Raw genomic sequence first — 18,996 nt, 5'->3', positions numbered from 1 at the left:
AGATTTTTTTTTCATCTAGCTTTGCTAATCGCTTCCAAGCACTTGTTAGACTACAAATTGCACACCAGTCACCAGACATGTAGAATACTTTTTGTGTTGGTAATGTGATATATTAACTAGTAATCCAAACAAAATATAATAAATTGCTACTTAATTCTGAGACAGTCAAGCAAAACTAAATTTATTGCATTATTTTGAAAGTGTGAATAATTTCTTTTTGAAATAATTAGTTTCTGGTTAGCTCCTAAGTGTAATGGTAAAAGCCAGAAAGTCATGAGTGCCAATTCAGGAAATGTGATTAGCTGGTCATAAAGTGTCTCAGTTCACTGGCAAAGGAAAAGTGCTTTACAATTTCAAAGGTAGCAAAAGTAAGAAAAGAAAAATACTAAAGAGAATGAAGGAGAAATGATGACATTTAAAACTGAAGAAGAGAAGCTAGAGGTGTAATGTAAAACCTGTGACAGGCAGGGCCAGAGACAGTAAGAAAGTGCCTTATTTTGCATGTTAAGGTGCACTATTAGATAGCAGGTAGTTAATAAGGAGGCAAAAAGTAGCTCTGTGCAACATTCTAGTAAATGCTGTGAAATCTTCGTTCTTTGAGGGAGACAAAGCTGTTCTGCCTGTCTGCTTATCAACCTGTTCCTCCAGCAGCGTTTGAAAGGGATCAAGTTCGACCACATTTCCATAGCCAGTTTTGTCCGTGCAGGAAGTTTCTCCCCTTACCCATTCCTCCTATTTCAAGATGTTTTGGACTACACTGACATGTTAGCATATGGCAGCTTGATTCCTGAGAGAAGATTCTTGGAAGAAATGCCTGAACACATAGACAGGGGCAAAGGATGCAGGGCATCGTGTTCTGCCTGGGCGTTGCTCCCACGCAGAGTTTCAGCTGTGGCCTTGTGCAGTTTTGATTAAGCCAGCTCAGTTTTGTTTGTGGATGCCTTCATTTTTTTTTTTTTTTTAATCAGTTCAGGCAGGGTAAAAACTTGAATGGCTGTAATCTGGGTTGAGCTAAAACAGCTTGATATGAACTGTCAAGTTGGAGTTAAACTGGTGAGCAGGAGTTAACATGTGCAATCTCTGTGCAGCTGCTGTTAGACTGGTAGCAGTTGCAGAGAGATCATGTGATCAAATGCATTAGTTTCCTCTGGCTGGTACACAGGGAGAGAACAAGATCACTTGCTGGAGCCTCAAGTCCGAGGAAATTTTGGTCTGTGGAGAATGCCTGAGGAGATTGGTTGCATCCTAGGGAAGATTTTACCCACCTTTTTTATGGCGGATTGGGAAGCAGTCTAAAAAGAGCAAGTCTGGTCTGGTGTCTATTAACATTATGGTCTGGGTCCCAGAGAATGTCCCCAGCACAATCTAGCTGTGGAGTAAAAATGGCTGTGGACAGACTGTAGAGGATGGGATAAAGCACCAGCTCTCTCCTACTCTCATTTTTTCCCCTGTCACTTCCTTGTCAATCCCTGCTGTAAATGAAACATTTAATTTTGCCTGTGGTAAGTGGGTGACAGGAGCGGGGTGGAGCAGAAGCCCCACCCTGAAGCATGTGTGAAGCAGGCCATATGCCTGTGGGGGTGTGGGTGAGTGTGTGGACATGCTTCTTCAGGGAAGATTCAAGTGGGATGAAAGTGCAGTCTGTGGAGGATGCAGTTTTCGGATGTGGTAATTCACTGCAAACCCCAGAAATGCGGTCAATCTCAGCATCATCCCATAAGCTGTTTCTCAGCACCCCTCTGTTCTGGTTGTATTGGCCATTCAAAGTGGTCAATAATAAAAGTTTAGGCAAGCTGAAACCCAGGGGTCTGTCAGAGGGAAGAGCAGCAAATGGGAGGTTTAGCAAATTCATGGTTAGTCCCTGGCCTCTGCCTTGGATTCAGATTAAACCCTTGACAGTCACAGCTACAAGTATGTGACAGTTATATTGCTGCAGTTAAATCAGTCTAATTTCTTCTACCATTTTGTAAGCCCCATAAGGGAGGTGGGAGAAAGCCAGTTAATCTGGCTCCTGAAGAGAAAGATGGCATTGATTTCTTAAAGAACACAAAATCCTGAGAATTCAAAGACACTATTTTCACTTTCTAGTCCAGGACTAAACAGAAAATAGCAACATGAGGCCTGGAAAAATGATACTGAGAAATAATTTTGTCTTTTTCCTACCAGTCCCTCCCTCACCCCAAAATACTCTTTAGTACCTGTAAATCCACAGGGCTTGGTGGCAGTTCAGTCTGTGATTTTAGGGTTCTGTTCCTTACTTTGGCCTTATACGAAGTTTTAGATGTGACAGAAATCAGATGAAGTTTCTGCAACAGCTTGAACAGACTTCCATCATATGTGGACTTTGGTAACTTTTGGAAAGCTGTCAGCTGCAATTTACTTTGTTGGCATCTGTGTATGTATGTATGTGAATACATATAATTTTGAGCATTACAAGTTGGAAACAGCAGAATCCCAAGCTGATTGATCAGTCGGATGCTCACGTGCCCCTGAAAACTTTGTCAGTAGATGTAGTTACGTGTGGCTGTCACATTGGTGTGGTTTTGTCTTCCTTTGTCTCTGAAAGAAGACAAGTTGATGACTCTCCGCAAAGTACCTCTTTCTGGCATCTGCTATGCTTAGTTCCCACCCAGAGGGTTCACTCTTGGGCAGCAGTGTCTCCCATCATGACTCCTCCAGGCCTGCTACACTTCCACGTTTGGTACTGGCTCCTTTGAAGGCATGTTGTCCCTTCCACCGTCCCTCTGCTCGTCTTCACATGTAGTTTGTAATATTTTTTATTTCAAATTCTAGGCAAGACAACATCCTCTCTTGGGGATTTCCAAGTTCCCTGAGTGTCACTTTTTGGAGACAAAAGTCTTCACTGCGTCCAGTGGACTTGCTCAGGGTTGTCAGGATATTATTGTAGCTCCAGACTAAGGCAGTGGTCAAAACTGTCTGTTTTGGGTTTTAGATTAAAACACGACTTCCCAATCTTAGTTTGCCAAGGTTGTCTGAACCTACATCTGTAGGAGACGTCGTACACGGCTGTGGCAGACAGGAGGTCTGGGCTCAAAGCTGCCCTTTGCACAGAGCAACTCCCCCCCATCTCCTCCAAAACAGCCGCTGAGGACTGGGTGTGTCTTTGCATATACTGTTTCATTAAATAGACACACCACAAGTGCTCTGCACATCCCACTGTAAAGACCCAGCATAACTGGCCTTATGATATTTTGATACAGGGTAGTGGTATTTCAATCTAAAAGCCAGAATTTATTTTGTTGGGTGTTTTGCAATGCCAAGTTTCTAAATCCTTTTGTGACTTAAAATTTACCCTTGCAAAGTATGACCTTTACAAGGGTGCAGATCTGAAAAGGATTTTCTGTCCTTGAGATCTATCTCTTTCAGGACTCCTGGGACTTTTTTAGACACACTTATTGTTCTTGATTCTTTTAATTAAAAAAGTGCAGAGGCTACCCATTAATTCCCTGCTATTCTCTGTTGGCCTGCCCTATTCAATATCCATTGTGCAGTAAGGTTGTACTATTTAAATTCGTGTCTATGCAGCCTCCCTTGAACTGATTCCTCTCCAAAAATGAGAATTATTTGGCTAATTTTCTGTGCTATCTTTAAATAGAGGCATCTTGCAGGTCATTATTTTCTCTGAACAGGAAGGTTCCCTTCTATCTCTCCTCTGTAATGGTATATCTTTAGGCAAATGAGTGGCTTTCAGGCTAAAGGGTTGGGTGATTGGGTTGGTTTAGGGTTTTTTTTTCCTCTCAACATTGCCAAAAATGTGGAATTGCTGTTGCTTTTAGAAAACAGATAATCTTTTATAGTTGCAAGTTCTTTGTATTCTTTTAATAACAACTGAAAAACCTAGAAAGGGGGGAAATGATTGCAACAGAAATAAAAGGGAAAGTTCACTGGTCAAAACACTGCTCCCACGGCGTTTCCATGTACCAGAAGCTTGAGAGTTTTTAGAAGCCAGGGTGTAGGCCACAGAAATCTTTGCAGCAGATGCCCAGACTGAAGCAGAGCGTTGGGGAACTTCCTTTCACTCTTTGACATGCTTTGTAAGGCTTGGGTGAAGCCTGAGAGCAGCACAGACTGCAGTTTGTGCGCTCCATGGCCCTGGCTTTCAGGGACAGGGTGGGTCGGCACACTCAGCTGTCAGGAAGGGAACAGGTCAGGACATAGCTCAGCTCGTCCTCCCAGAAACTTCTGAACCTGCCAGTCATTTCAACCACTGTTTAAGCTTTAAAAAAAAAAAGTAATTGAGACCATGCAAGTTCCAGGAGGTGCGTGTTTGGAGAGTGAGACCTGCTCAGTGCCCTGCTGACAGAAAGACTGCAGGGTGGGACTGTGTTTTAAATCCCAGAGTCCACATTAAGGGGAAGGAATGAGAAGGAGGACTCCCCATGGCTCAGCTGTGAGAATAGCTTCAGTCGGGTCTCATGCTTCATTGCAGGTGAGATTAGCCAGCCACAAACCCAAAGCCAGACGTAATCAGGCAAAATTCTTCTTCCCACAGAACGTCTCATTCCATTTATGCCTGTGTATTCAGTTTTGCTTTCCCTGTCCCACTCAGCAGTTTGGTGAATAAAACTGTAGATAAACTTTCCTATTTTCCAGGCTAGAGAGTGAGAACAGTTAAACTTATTGTCAAATAAGTAAATTCTATGTTCCTGTGCTTATCCTTTCTAACCACTGCTTTCTACTGTCTCTTCTAGTGGACTGTAAATTGATCTGCAACCCAAAACATAGGAGATTTATGTGTTGGTTTTGTATTTGCATAGCTAACATAATAATGAATAAGAATTGTTAGAGCTTCATTGAAAGAAAAAAAGTTATTTCTGTATTTTTCAGAGCAGAATTTGAGTTCCTTGCGTAGTCATCATCATGGCTGGGCTTCGCGAATGAAGATTTGGGAAGGGCTCTACCCACGTTTGTTGCAAACGCGTTGGTGGCTGAAAAGGCCAATACGAGATAGGCATGTCCAGTTGCAAAAGGCACAGCAGAAAGACTCCTTAGGTGGTAAATTCTGCAAGGCACGATTCTTTCTGCATTGTCTTTTCTCCTCAAGGGTGATCCTGCGTGCGTTCTCAAAAGCATCAGCAGCGTTATAGGTGGTGTGTCTCCAGACCTCCCGATTGGAGGCCAGAGTAGACCAGTTATGGTGATCAATATGGCCGAGGCTGAGATGTTGTTTCAGGGAGTCCTTGTATCTTCTCTTCGGGGCTCCTCTCATGCGGCAGCCGGTGGCAAGTTCACGATAAAGCAGGATCTTAGGGAGGGGGTGGTTGGTCCTTCATCCTGGAGACGTGCCCTGCCCAGCACAGCTGTGTTCTCAGCAACATGGCCTCAATACTTGTGACTGCTGCTTGTTCTAGAACAGATGTGTTGGTCACATCATCTGACCAGTGGATGTTTAGGATTGTACGGAGGCAGCGTTGATGGAAGCGTTCCAGGAGACGCAGGTGGTGGTGGTAGATGACCCATGATTCAGATCTATATGAAAGAGTAGACAGCACTGTGACTCTGTAAACACTGATCTTTGTACTTTTCTTCAAGTGTTTGTTTTGCCAAACTCTTTTATGAAGCTTTCTGAAGGCACTGTATGCCTTTGCTAACCTGTTCTCTATCTCCCCGTCAATCTCACCATCCGAGGAGATGAGGCTACCTAGGTAATTAAACTGCTGGACTGATTTGAGCTCTGATTGGCCAATGGTGATGTGGGGATGATGGAGGACTTCCTGAGGTGCAGGTTGATGGAGAGCTTCAGTCTTCTTTAGACTGACTTCCAGCCCAAAGAGCTCAGCAGCCTCAGCACAGCAGGATGTTAAACGCTGCAGAGCTGCTTCTGTGTGAGCGACAAGGGCGGCATCATCAGCATAAAGCAGCTCCCGGACAAGGTGGTTGAAGGTCTTGGTGTGGGCCTTCAGCTGCCTTAGGTTGAAAAGGCTTCCATCAGTACAGTATCGAATGTAGATACCGTCCTGATCCTCGAGGTCTGCCGTGGCCCTTTGGAGCATCCTTCTGAAAAAGATTGTGAATAGGGTTGGTGCAAGAACGCAGCCTTGTTTCACACCACTGGTTATTAGGAAGGGCTCAGAAAGTGCATTGCCATAACTGACTTGGCCATGTTGATCCTCACAGAGTGAGATGATCATTCTAAGGAATTTGGGGGGGCATCCTAAACGTTCCACAATCTGCCACAGACCTTTTCTGCTCACAGTATCGAAAGCCTTGGTGAGATTGACAGAGGTTACATAAAGACCTTTGTTCTGTTCCCTACACTTCTCTTGCAGTTGTCTGAGAACAAATACCATGTCTGTGGTACTCCTGTTGGCTCTAAAACCACATTGGCTTTCAGGTAGAATTTCTTCAGCTATAGCGGGTATTAGTCTGTTCAAGAGTATTCTTGCCAGGATTTTGCCTGCAATGGAGAGCAGAGTAATACCACGGTAATTTGAGCAATCTGATTTAATACCTTTCTTCTTATACAAAGTGATGATGACTGCATCACGAAGGTCTGATGGTAGTTCGCCTAGTTCCCAATAGCGCACCACAAACTCGTGAAATTTGGTGTGGAGTGCGAGGCCCCCATGTTTCTTTGATCTTGGACCTTTGTGTGGTAATGGCTGCATACTGAAAGTTAATGTAATTTCAGAAAGGCCTTGCTGTGCTGAGAAATGCACATTCCCAGTGCTTCCAGAAAATCTAAATTAACAGCTCAGGAGGAACTCTCACCTGGATGTCATCTTTAAGTTTCCATGCTTTACTGTGGATTGTTCATTTTATTGAACACGTCACTAGACCATCAATTATAATATTGTGTAATTGAGGGGTGATATCATACATTTGACAGCTGTCAGTCACGTTTTGTGTTTTTTGGACTGAATGACTCTAAATTATTAATGTTTCAGATGCAACAGAGCCTCTAATGCTTCATATGCAAGAGAGCTTTGTTGGAAAACTCTCAAAAACATAACTTCCATATAGACCAACAGCGTGGCCATAATTAGCAGTGCCAAATTATTACTATACACACTGCAAATGTGCTTCATAAAGCCAATCCCATGTAAGTGCAGTTCCCAAAAGCGGAGGTGTTCAGACAGGGGAAAAAACCCCCACCAGACAGCCAAACAGAAATCCCTTGAGTTACATTTGGGATAGTACAGCTGTGAGCTTCTGCTCAAGAAGCAGTTATTGTAGCCTTTAACTCTTGGGTCGATTTATGCTGCCCTGAGTTGCAACAGTTTTGAAGAAGGCCAAGATAAGAAGGGAAAGGTGTCTGAAGCAGCCTTCAAAGTCTAACCAAACATTCCTGAGCATTTTACCAGTCAAAAGATGATTATTTCAGTAAGTTCATGTATCTGTTATTTGGATAACCATACTCCTAAACACTGATTTGAAAATAGAAACCTATTCTCTCCATGGGGGTTTTGTTTGTCACTGCACAGAGCCAGAGAGAGCCTGTGGTGAGTAAAGCCAGTGCTGAAGTTGTCCAAAGACACAGCTCTTTCCATTTGATTCACTGACCCTCCAGTCCTCATTGCAGGCTGGCTCCAAATTAGAGGGGACTGCAGGGAAGCTGTGCTTGGGGTTTGGTGATGGGGCATATCCACATCCAGAGCTGAGAAGCTGTGCTGGGCTCTGGGGAGACTGTCACCATTTGAAGTGAGTCACTGCTTGCTTTCTGAGGTGTCCTTAACATAGGAGTCTGGCAAATATCCATGAAGTAAGTAAAATAACTAACAGAACTGTGCTCAGGGCTAAATTAGGAATAAGATCAGGGCATGAGAACAATTCTGGTTCTAAAAAACAGCTCAAAAAGTGCCTCCTTCTTACATAACTAATAAGAGACATCAAGATATCCATTGTAATCACAATTTCATTGGAAGCTGTATGTATATGATATATATGACATGTTCCTTCTTAACATGATGTATTGAAAAATTCAGAATTCACGAAAAGCATGCTCTGATTTTCTTGTACAGTTTTTTTCCAACATCCCTCTGGGTACTAAAATAGAGACTTAGGACATGTAGATGCTAAAGCTCCAAACCAAATGCTGGTAGTTTGAACTCCTTTGGGTTTAGAATTACATTTCTTTGGCAAAGAGTTGTTTTCAGTCATGCTGAAAGTCAGAGCCACATATTTGAGCAGAAGAAAGAAAATTCAAGCCTGCTGTAATTACATTTTGGGTGTTGCTGACATTTGACAAGTTTGCCTATTGCAGATTAATGGCAAAGGTAAAGAGTCAGAGAAGAGCAGATGAAACAGGGATAGAAAACTGCCTCACAAAAGAAGGCAAAAGGTTACCGATAAAAAAAAAGAAGAAAATAAAGAACCAAAAAACCTATTCAAGTGGGGGAAAAGCTCTAAATTTTGATGAATGAACTGCCAAAGTTTCAGGGATGCATTGGTATTGAAGCTTTATAATTAAACCTGCTTCACAGAATATATTAATTGTTTGTTCTAGGAAAAGGAAATGCTTGAGAGAAATATATAGTTCTGTTACAAGTGGGGGTTCCTTCCTTTTTTTTTGACAGCTATTGTTTTATTTATCACACAGTGCCCAGGCTTTGCACAGATTATTGACTGCCAGCTCCCATTCCCATGTGGAAGTGGAAGGAGCCTGTGTGTGTAAAGGGCCTGAAGTCTCTGTCCATGTCCCACAGAGAGGAGAAAAGTCACAGAAATAGTGTTTTCCTCCAGCACTGTGTTCTGTGGGAGAAGGGTGAGGGTGGCCTGACTCAAGAACTCCCTACTGTTTATTTCTCAAGACAGACACATGTCCTACATTGAGGTATATAAAGTACTTTCAAATCTATTGTATGGAAGGTGTATAAACTGGTAGGAAAAGAGAGGAAAAGGAAATACAAAGCCTCAGTTGAAGCAGTTTCACACTTCGAAGTTTGTGCTGTCAAGTGGTAAGTACTGTTAAATGTAAGCAAAGCAGACTCTGTAATTATAATTTTGCTAATCTAGACAGAAATAGTTGATCCCAGTCCCTGAGAAAGGCTGAATAGATTATTAGTCAGATTTCTCATCACCACAACTTATTAATATTATTATTGTTATTGTTATCGTTATTATTATTACAAAATATTCCATAGCAGCTGGCTGAGGCAGAGCTCATAAGAGACCAATCACTAGCAGGGGGATCAAATAAATCTGGGGATTCAATATCTTGACTTCTTTCTTAAAAAGGTCCATTTATTTTATCACAAGCACATCTCAGCGTTCCGCTTGAGGAAGGCAGCCTTGCAGGAATTGGGAAAGTCAAGTGGAAGCAAAGGAGGATTATGTGGCAGAGTTTTCAGAGTGGACATAGAAGACAAATGAGAACTGTGTTTTAATTTCCATCTTGGAGACAAACCCGTGGTGTTCCCAAGGACGTGTCTCTTCTTCGCAGCATTTCCTATTCGGTAACAAACAGTCCCTTCCTGGGGTGTTATTGGGGCGAGTGGTCATGGAAGACCCACTGTTGCCCAGAGGGAGAGCTGGAGATGCCCAGATTGTCCTGCTGGTGTGGTTGGTCAGAGCACCCGCTGCCAGACATGAGCAGCAGCTGGGGATTGACTGCAGGACTCCTTCATGCCACAGCTCAGGATCTCCCACCATGTTTGCATTAGGCTGAACGTGGAGTGAGTATAAACCAGTGGCATCCTCAGCTCTCCTGGGAGCAAGGAACACAACATGGATGCAATGGAAGTATAACTTCCTTTCTTCCTCTGGGATGCTTGGGACAAGACTTCTAGTGTTCATGGGCAGAAAATTATGGCAACAAAGCAACAGAGGTTTGTAAGACTGCATCCTGAGACATACTGAAAGTGAAACCAGATTTCATGAGAGTTTGAGTGTCTCTGCTCAGGCTAAATGGGATTTTTTCCAAAAATTTATCAAGAGCTCATCAAATACATATCCCTTCAGCATAACTGGAGGCTTTTGAAAGATAAGTTGGACAAAAAAACATAAGCAAAAAAGTCCGGAGTAAATAGAGAATTAAGGATCATCATTTTTCACAGGGGTATCATTAGATCCGTTGTTGGAAATGCAATTGAAGTAGAGGGATAATAGGTTCATTGGAAAGGCAAGTGCCTTTATTTCTGGGTTAGAAAGCAATAGTGGACATTGTGATGGATGAGGAACAGTGGACTGGGAAGATGAGAGGACATATGTTTCACAGAAATCACCTTTTCTTTGCCAAAATTTCTGACCTTGTAAAATTCTAAGCTACTTTCCTTGCAAACTGGGGATTAGACTAATTACAACTTTCTAATTCACAGTACACTGTGATATCCCCTGGACTATTTGGGGGAGGGGAATTGTTTAGTGTCTTTTAGTATTTCATATTCCCATTGTTTTAAAATGTTTCTTTTTAAGAAAATTTACTTTGAAATACAGATTATTGAGAGAATAATGTCCTCTGAGCATTAGGCAAATTTACCTCCAGTTCAAGATATTTCCCCATCTCAGTTTTCTCTTAATAAGTTAATCAGCATTTAAAGGGGTTTTTTAAAATGGTACAAATAGAGCGCTGTACAATGGCTATTCTGTGTACACAACATACATTTAGCAATAGAATATATATTTAAAAGGACACACTGAGGTTCTTCTGCCCTGTCTATACCTGAACAAACTGAAACCGAAGGGCATCTGTCAGCGTGGATAATGTACAGGGAAGATGGTGGTAATTAATGGTTGTGGCAGGAAACATCCTAAGCTGAAGAATTTAAGTAAAAACATTGTGATCTCCCTTTTTTTGTTCTAGGCAGATAGGAAGTAGAAATAAACAAATGATGTATTTGAAATGCCATTCAAAGCTATTTCTTTTGTACAATGTCTGTCTATCAGGCAAAATCATCTCATAATGCTTTGGACTATGGGAGTATATGTTAGCAAATAAATTTTGTTAGCATCAGAAAGAAATTATGTAGACAAATTCATTATCTAGACAAATATAAATGATGCTTGATGTTAACTAAATTCATTACTATACAGAATCTGTTCTTTAAAATTGATTTACTTTTATAAACTAGTTTTTTCTTAACTAGCTTCAGGAGAGGCAGTAAGGGATTTATAGAATGTTTTTGTATGTTCTGAGCACTTTACCTTGGTGTATAGAACAATACCTACCCCAGGTGAGTGAGCTCAGCCTTCAGTGAGGTGTCCAGCCTTCCTTGGTGCTACATCAGCTGCCCCTCTGGGGTTGGTTTGGTTTGCAGAGGAGGAGCAGGAGCTCCCTGGATCCCTGTCAGGGATCTGAGTGACCTGATGGCTGACCTGTAGTGCATCACAACTCTGTGTAAGGCCTGTGATGCATCTTTGCATGGGGACCTTGGGCCAATTGACAGCTCTCCCAGGGTCGGAGGTTAATTCCAGCTGAAAGTCCTTTGCTTTTCCAGAGGTTATAGTGTAGCAAACAAATTGGCGCTTTCCCTTTCTTACTGCCTTAAAGCAAGGCCGCTTCCATCCTGATGGATCCTGTGTAGGGAAGCTCAGCTTTGTGCAGCTGTACTTGGACAGACAGATCCTGCTTCACACAGGAGGCACTGCTGAAGCTGTTCTTGGTTGCAGTGGAGGAAACGCAGAGCCTGGAATTTCATACCACTTTAAAACAAACACACTGCAATTGATAAGGTAACATTTAGGATATTTTAGCTGACTGATTAAATCGCAGTGTAAAGCAAAGTGGGCAGTACTTAGACTGATTTGCCCTTCACCAGCAGAGCCCATTAATTTGTGTTGGATCCAAGGTGTTATGGCTGTGGTGAACCTACTGAAGGAGATTTTATCATCTCATGCTGTTTAGTGTTGTCACTCTCCTTGTTTACAGCAAAACCTGAGTTACTTAAGATTTGAATTAAATGTAACAGCAGTTGAAGTATGAACTTAGCAGCTGTATTTACAAGTATTGCACCTTCACAGGCTTCAGTTGTGATTGTGTTTTATTAGGTACCCTAATAAAACAAGAACCAAGGCAAATCTCGCTGGAAGGAAATGCAAAGCAAAGCTGATCTATATGTTCTTGCTTAGGCGGTTTCTAATGACTATGTCAGATACCTCTATCTAAAGTAATTGCATATCCCATCTAAAATAGCTATACAAAGAGGCACTCTGCTCACTGGTTCTGTTGTTTTCTAGGCCTGGTTAGGAGGAGGGTGCTTCATGCCATTCTTTTCAGCAAAGGGCTTAAAATAGTCTTAATTTTCGTCAGTGGCTAGAGGTGGGATGTAGCATCTGCTTAGCAGATGCTGAAGTGCTTCAGTGCTAATTCATTGCCTCATCCAAATAGCCCTAGAAACCTGTTTGGATTTTCAAGGACATTTGATCCTAGGTGTATTATCTAAAAACAAAATGTAAGCCAGATATAATAGGGTTAAAAGAGGTTGGTGATGGAAAAGAATACCACGCGGAGGGGGTTTTAAGTTAAAATCATGACCAATAAAATCATGCATACTCACAGAAGTTAGCAGAGTTTCCCTCCATTGCTTAAAATTGTGTTGCTAAACCCTTCCTAATCTTGTAAAATTCCTAACAAGGCACAAATGTTTAATAGGAGCAAGCAGGTTTTTCTACAAGCATTTAATCTGGTTATAGTTTTTTACTAGTGCTTTGTAATGTTTTCAGCACTTTCAGCCTTTCAGCTTGTCTGCAGAGGACCCACAACAAAGTTCATCTTCTGCTGAACTCACTGAGTGACTTACTGGCTGCTTCTTAAAAAACTGTAATCAGCAGCTTTTTTTCTAAGAAACGTTTCATGTTTCAAATAAATCAGTGCCTGAAACAAGCTCTGCTAACTCTCAGGCATGCTTTCTTCATGTCAGCAAGGATCGGCTGCAGTTTGCATTGCTTTGAACTTTACTTTGATAAAATTGTGTTTGGCATTTATCATTCTTCCATCAGAGTCAAGTTACTTTTTAATCTAGATTTTTAATATTACTTAAGTGTTAAGATCCATCTAAATAATGTCAATTATTTCATCTGTAAAACAGTAAAGAAAATTTTCTTGTGTCTATCTCATATTAATGTTATGAAGTTCATTTTAGTAATATTTGTAATAAATTTTTAACTTGGAGTCACTTTAGATGTTTTCATCTAATCTCTTTGATGAGGAGATACAGGAATACTGTTAAAGGCTGATTTTAGTCCTTTTTAGTGTCCATGGGATCCTTCTGTGGTTAGAGAAGAGGAAGAGAAAATCTAGGAGAGATTCAGAACCCTTTGAGTTAGGTTCCTTCTTTGGTATCTCCCTGTGAGGAAGGAGCTGCTCTGTTCCTTGGCTGCACCAGCATCTTCATCTTCCTGAGCATCTCCTGTCTTACGTGCTTGTAGAGCACCCAAACAAAGACTCTAATCCTCACTGAGGCATTTAGAATCATTAAGTATTAAACCGTCTTAAAAATGTAGAAGCCATACCAGTTGTGATATATTAAGACAAAGGGGGAAATATCTTTTTCCATGTGCCAAAAAAGGCATGTAGAGTGCCTGTATGAGATAGGGGAGCAACATACTGGACTACAAGGTGTATCGGAGCAAACAACATTCCCACCCATTTCTGTGCACTGCTTTGATTCTGATGGGAGCAATTGGTTTGATTGGTTCTTAGGACCTGAAATTGTGCTTCATGTGAGCAGATTCTGGTTTCAGTTGTTCAGAATGGGGCACTTCTTCAAAACCGCTAGATTAAAAAAATAATATAGTGTGGTAATGCTACCGTGTTACACTTAAATAAATCAGCCTGGATGCTTCTCCTATAGAAGTCTGTTGTGATGTAAGAGTGGAATATTATTTATAAAGAACAGTCCTAATATGCCATAGCATGCTTTATATAGTAGTTTTAATAGGTACTGTTATTGAGATACTGTGTTGTTTTGTGACAGTAAACCTCTCTGAAACTATCCAGAGTCAATTTTACATTTTGAGAATAAACCCATTCCTGTTATTGCAGCTGAGAGTGCTCTGTTTTGAACCCTGCTTAAACAGAACTCCTGTGACCCACCTGCAACAAATAGTGTCTGCTTCCATACGTGAGTATGGATTTGGGCAGCTGAAGCAGGATGTAGGTGCTTCATTTAGGTCACCAGTCAAAGTCTCATGGAATATATTTAATATTTTGTACTGTGCACTGTTAGAGCCTATGCAGTTCGCAGTGGACAGGGTTTCAAACAGAATATAGATTGTTATAATTTTGTTATAATTTTGCAAATGCTGGACTGAAGTGTTGGTAAAGTGTAACCCAGTGGGTTCATTGCAGCCCCAGCTGGACATCTGTTCCCATGGTGGAGCTGCTATCCAGGCTGCCCCTGCAGCTAGTGTTAGGGAAGGGGAATGCAGAGGGGCACTGGCAGTGCCTGGAGAAAGCTTCGACAGTACCTGCCCAGTGCTGTGGTCTGACCCAGCTATTGATAGGTGTTCTTGAGATTCAGGAGCTCAAAGAGGTGAAAACTTAAAAAATTAATAATTTGGTTTGTGAGAACAGACTTCCATAACTTTCTCATGATTCAGATTGGAATTAGGAAGTCATCACTTTGGAGGCTGGATTAGTGTGGTGTATCAGAAATGCCCCCTCAGTTTTTCCTTTCTCTGTCACAATTCCAGTGCTGAATTGTCAAGTAGCTTTTTTTTCTTCCCTCCCAGAGCTGCATGCGTTTAAAAAAATACTGAACACCAATTAATTTGTCTAATTTACATGAAAAAGTGCAGAAGATGTGTTTTTTTCGTAATTAACTATATTTTGCAATTCATTAAAATTCTGCAGCCCTTCACATAATGGAGCCCTATTCACTACATAGGAGATAAGTGCTTAATTCCAAAAGGGGCAGACAGAGAAGGAAGAAAGGAAGTGGAGGAGGGCAAGATTAGCATTTTCTATATTAGCTATGCATATTCATGAGGGAAAATGAAGTCCTGCCAATTCATGTTGTCTTTAAGTTTATTTTGTGGGGGTATTCACAACACTTACCTCAACAAATGGTTCATGTGGCTTTTTCCTGGTTCTAACTGAGCAGGAACATGGTGGCAGGCTTTTCAGTGAACCCAAAGTACACGTCACATATGAAGAGCAGACAGAGGTTGTGTGTCAGGGCATGGCCTGCTCCCCAGGGCTCTTTTTCCATGTGGTACCACCATTCAGAGGAAACAAGGAGAACAGCTGGGGAGCCTGGAACCTCCCAATGAACTCCAGACCCCTCAAGGTACTGCTGAATTATTAGCTATTTTGGAAACTTCCTTTTCTTTATAGTGCAACAAGCTACAAGAAAGCCATCTATGCAATTTTTTCACTGTAGTTATTTGTTAATAATTTATTCTTTTCTCTGCAAGGCCAGACCAATCGTAGGCAACACTGTATGTTATGTGCAACATAACATACAACCCCCCACCCCTCTTGGGCACATGCATGGGGTGGGGGGTCCCCAGTAGGGAGGAGAGCCTGGCACCTCATGGTGGTCTGCCTCTGTGTCATGGGGAATCTCACCCAGCACTGCTAAACCGCTGTGTTTCAGTCCAAACACATTGGACTCCTGTTTTCCTTAGGTCTTTGCAGACAGTAGGGCCATCTCTGCTGGAAATCTTTGGGGTTTTTCCCTCTCCTGGTGCAGGCTGTCCCTCAGCCCCTCTGCAGCAAGGTGTCCTTCCCAGGCTCTGCAAGTGCACTCCCCTGGATTTAAAGTTTCCTTCCAGGGGTAAGCAGGAACTGGGGCAAACAAACACAAGAGTTGAACCACTGTCCCTAACAACCTGTATCTCTACTTTACTTCTGCTTGCATAACAAATTAGTAAATTTAGATGCAATAATAAGTGCTTACTCCTTTTTTTCACTGCCCTTACCATGGTCTTTGGCATTAGATCAGATCACCATGCAGCTTGGGGCTTTTTCATTTTACAGCACCGTCATCCACTTTCTCTCACAGCCAGCAGCTGGGTGAGCCCTGACAGCTGGCCAGGAGAAAAGTTTGCCCAGAATTTTGCTCTTCCTGTATATCTTGGCTCTGCCTCTGTCTCAGATTTCCCATTAAAGAATTTTTTTAATTTTTCTTTTATAAATTAGCTCTGTTGTCAGATAAGCCTCCAGCGTGCGCATCAGTTTGTTGTATTCCCCTTCGGACTGGGATGTTGCTTCTTACCACCGAGTTGGCAGGATGGTTTTCCTCACCCTTGCAGGCCTATCTCAGGTGATGTTGAGCATCTACTCTGCTGTCCCAGTGTCATCAGGAAAGTTCATAAGCAGAACATGATAAACTGAGATATGGATAATATTTAATAAAAACAATATAGCAGTTTACATACTTTGCACAATTTCTATCTGTTGTTTGAAAGAAAGTATCAATTCAAAAGTCCAAGCGATAGGAAAGACAGAAAACAGTTGTTTTAATGACAGGGCTGATGACATTAATCAGCATTAACTTAAAGCCACGCTGCACAAAATGCTAACTCATATCTAATGCTGGAGTTCCAATACTGGACTGAGTCTCCAAAAATTGTCTTAATGACGCACTTCTGTAATTTTTTGCAGCATATTTAGTTAACATTTTACATTTCAGGATACGTTAATCTGCAAATCAGGGGTCTTTTTCATTCATCCTTTATTTCATTGTGCATTTATATCTGTGTATTTACCTATGTGTGTATATATATAGCTGTGGAGACGATGGCTGGAATAATGGGGAGATGAAAGGAAGAGGGAAAACTGGAGAGGGGAAATGAAACCCAGAAAGCTTCAACCAGGTGTAAACGGCAAAGTATTTATATCCCTTCAGCTGGCTTTGGTGCAGGGGGAGTCTTGAAATCTGGCGGGGGAGAGGGAGTTCCTTTTGACCAAGTCACACCGTTTACCTTGGCTGCTCCATTCATTTCCCCTCACATCTGTTTTATTTCATCTGGAGATCAGGAGGAGAGCCAGTGCTATAGACACAACTTTGGGAGCCACTGATTTGATTGAGTTCTTTTATTTTGTTACCCTGCATGTAAGGTTTCTGAATGCCAAAACTTGAAGCAGTAACATAAAAAAAGAAATAAAATTTTAAACAATTCTGCTTTTCCTAGAAGCTTACAAGTTCAGACTGTCACCCCAAAATAAATCGTAAAGCTGCTTATTACCACCTACCCCACAACTTGTGCAGGCACAATCACACCCAGTTAAGAGGAGCACAGGCCTTTGCCACTAATACAAAGTGCTGCAATTCAAAACATCCCTTGGGGCTTCTGGGTTCAGAAGGATCAATACATAACTAGGAAGGAGCCTGATCTACAAAGTTATGATCTGAAATTAGAAGTTTCCTAAGGAGCGGTAATGCACGGCAAGCACAGTAATGAGAAGCAGGAGGCTGCAGCCTGCTCTCAGTCCCAGCAGCAGCTGGGGCTGCCGGGCTTTCTCTGGGAAACACACCAAGCCAACGGACCCGCTGGCATCGCCCTGTGTCCCACTGCATCACTGCCCAGCCCTGGGCAGTCTCTGCCAGGAGGGAGTGTGAGAAATGTGTCACTGTGCTCTGACTCCCTGAGCTGTCAGCAGTGCTCACGGGGCTCTGAAGCCTCCCTGACTCACGCTGGTGATACCAGCTGGGTCCAGTGCAGCATGTCCTGAACGGCTTGTGTAGGTTGCTCCCACCTTGTGCAGATTGCTCAGAGCAGGCTGGCTGGCTCACTTGACACATGTGTTGGTGCTGCTTTTAGTCCTGCAAGTAGTGTATATTGCTGGGTTGATTTTGTCCTTTTTCTTTTCCTAATAATTTGGGGGGGGGGTGGTTGTTTTGTTTTGTTTTGGTTGGTTGGTTTGGTTTTGGTTTCTGTTGTTTTTGTTTTATGATGCACAAACCTTTGGGATGTAATTCCTAAATTGAAAATTTAGAGAGAATGTGAACAGTGGTGGTGTGGTCCTGGATGTCAGCATTCTTCTTTAGCTCAGCTGGCTAATGAGTGGAGTTCCCTATAAACATTCTGAAAATCAGATTAGCCGGCCAGTTTTGGTTGGAAGCACTGTAATGAGAATGACAGAATTTTGCATTTCAGAAAATTAGGTTCAGTCTTACCACCACTGCTGTGCTGGGACAAGTTACCTGCTTTCTGGCTCTCAGGTCCCTTATCTAATGGGTGCATTATCAGGAAAAACTGCACAGGAATCAGTGAGAGGTGAAGCCACTGCAGTGATGGAGCTGTGCCATCACCTGAGACAGGCTGTAATACCAGTCATGTTTTGAACACCTAAACTACAGGACACACTAACAGTGAAGCACCATTCCATTTACTTTGAGGCAGTTATTTCCTCTCCTTTTAGAGCAAATTTATTCTCTCCCTGAATATACCCAGTTATTCTCAGGAATAAGGGAGGGTATGGGGGACAGGCAGCCCAGACACTTCCTCCTGCTGCTCCAGTGCCTTCCTTTGCCAGTTTACTGGCAGTAGAGAATACCAAAAAAGTGATTCCCCCATCTCTGCAGGACAACTAGGTAAAGCAGAGTGACAAAGAAAAGGCCTTTACTTTCTTTTACTCCTTAAACAACCCAAGAAAAGTCATGACCCCTGAACCCTGTGGAGCTGGAAGCCACAACTAGTATTAGGTGAAGATGAACTTAAGAGAAGTAATCCATCTTCAAATGACACCATGGCTTCCAGCAGCAGGAGCAGCTCTGCCATCAGGATCGTAGGTCTAAACTTCCAGAGACTGCACTTCGTTCTGCTAAACCAAAGGCTGAATGTTTGGAGCACTCAGAACAGAGAGAACACATATGCAGGAAGAGCCAAGCGTATGAAGAAGATGAAGATATGTCATCTGCTTCCTACTGGGGAGAGACCAGAGTGACCTGCAGAGAGGAGGGGTGGCTGCCAGTTAAAAGCAATGAGGTAGCAGGGGTGAATCTTCCCAAGAACAGGCTAGGGGAGCATCCTCAGATCCAGGTTGTATTGCAGGTCCTGTTCATTTCCCAGAGCGCAGGGAGGCAGATCTGTTTGGTGCTCCCTGGTTAGCTTGATCATGAAATTTTAAATGGATATTGACTTGGATTA

The 18,996-nt window shown here is 42.3% G+C and overlaps 1 protein-coding gene and 1 long non-coding RNA gene across 4 annotated transcripts in view; both read left to right on the top strand.

Annotated features, from left to right (window-relative positions):
- LOC113990140 (glypican-5-like) overlaps positions 1–18,996 on the top strand; it is a 359,722-nt gene that overhangs the window by 224,191 nt on the left and 116,535 nt on the right. The window contains exons 8-9 of one of the 3 annotated variants that reach the window (XR_005563090.1): positions 9,220–9,416; positions 11,450–11,631. The exons of the other annotated variants lie outside the window; for them this stretch is intronic. The gene's annotated coding sequence lies outside the window, so the exon portion shown is untranslated. Of the gene's footprint in view, positions 1–9,219; positions 9,417–11,449; positions 11,632–18,996 lie in introns of those variants that run through there. 3 annotated transcript variants of the gene reach the window in all.
- Positions 13,898–16,229, top strand: LOC120323033. The gene is made up of 3 exons (XR_005563091.1): positions 13,898–14,021; positions 15,003–15,188; positions 16,043–16,229. It is a non-coding gene; the product is annotated as an uncharacterized LOC120323033 (long non-coding RNA).

Source organism: Pipra filicauda, unplaced genomic scaffold (genome assembly GCF_003945595.2).
Source record: "Pipra filicauda isolate LSUMZ 115617 unplaced genomic scaffold, ASM394559v2 scaffold186_size1760508_pilon, whole genome shotgun sequence".
Lineage (NCBI taxonomy): Eukaryota > Metazoa > Chordata > Aves > Passeriformes > Pipridae > Pipra > Pipra filicauda.
This window is presented reverse-complemented; position numbering and strand designations above follow the sequence as displayed.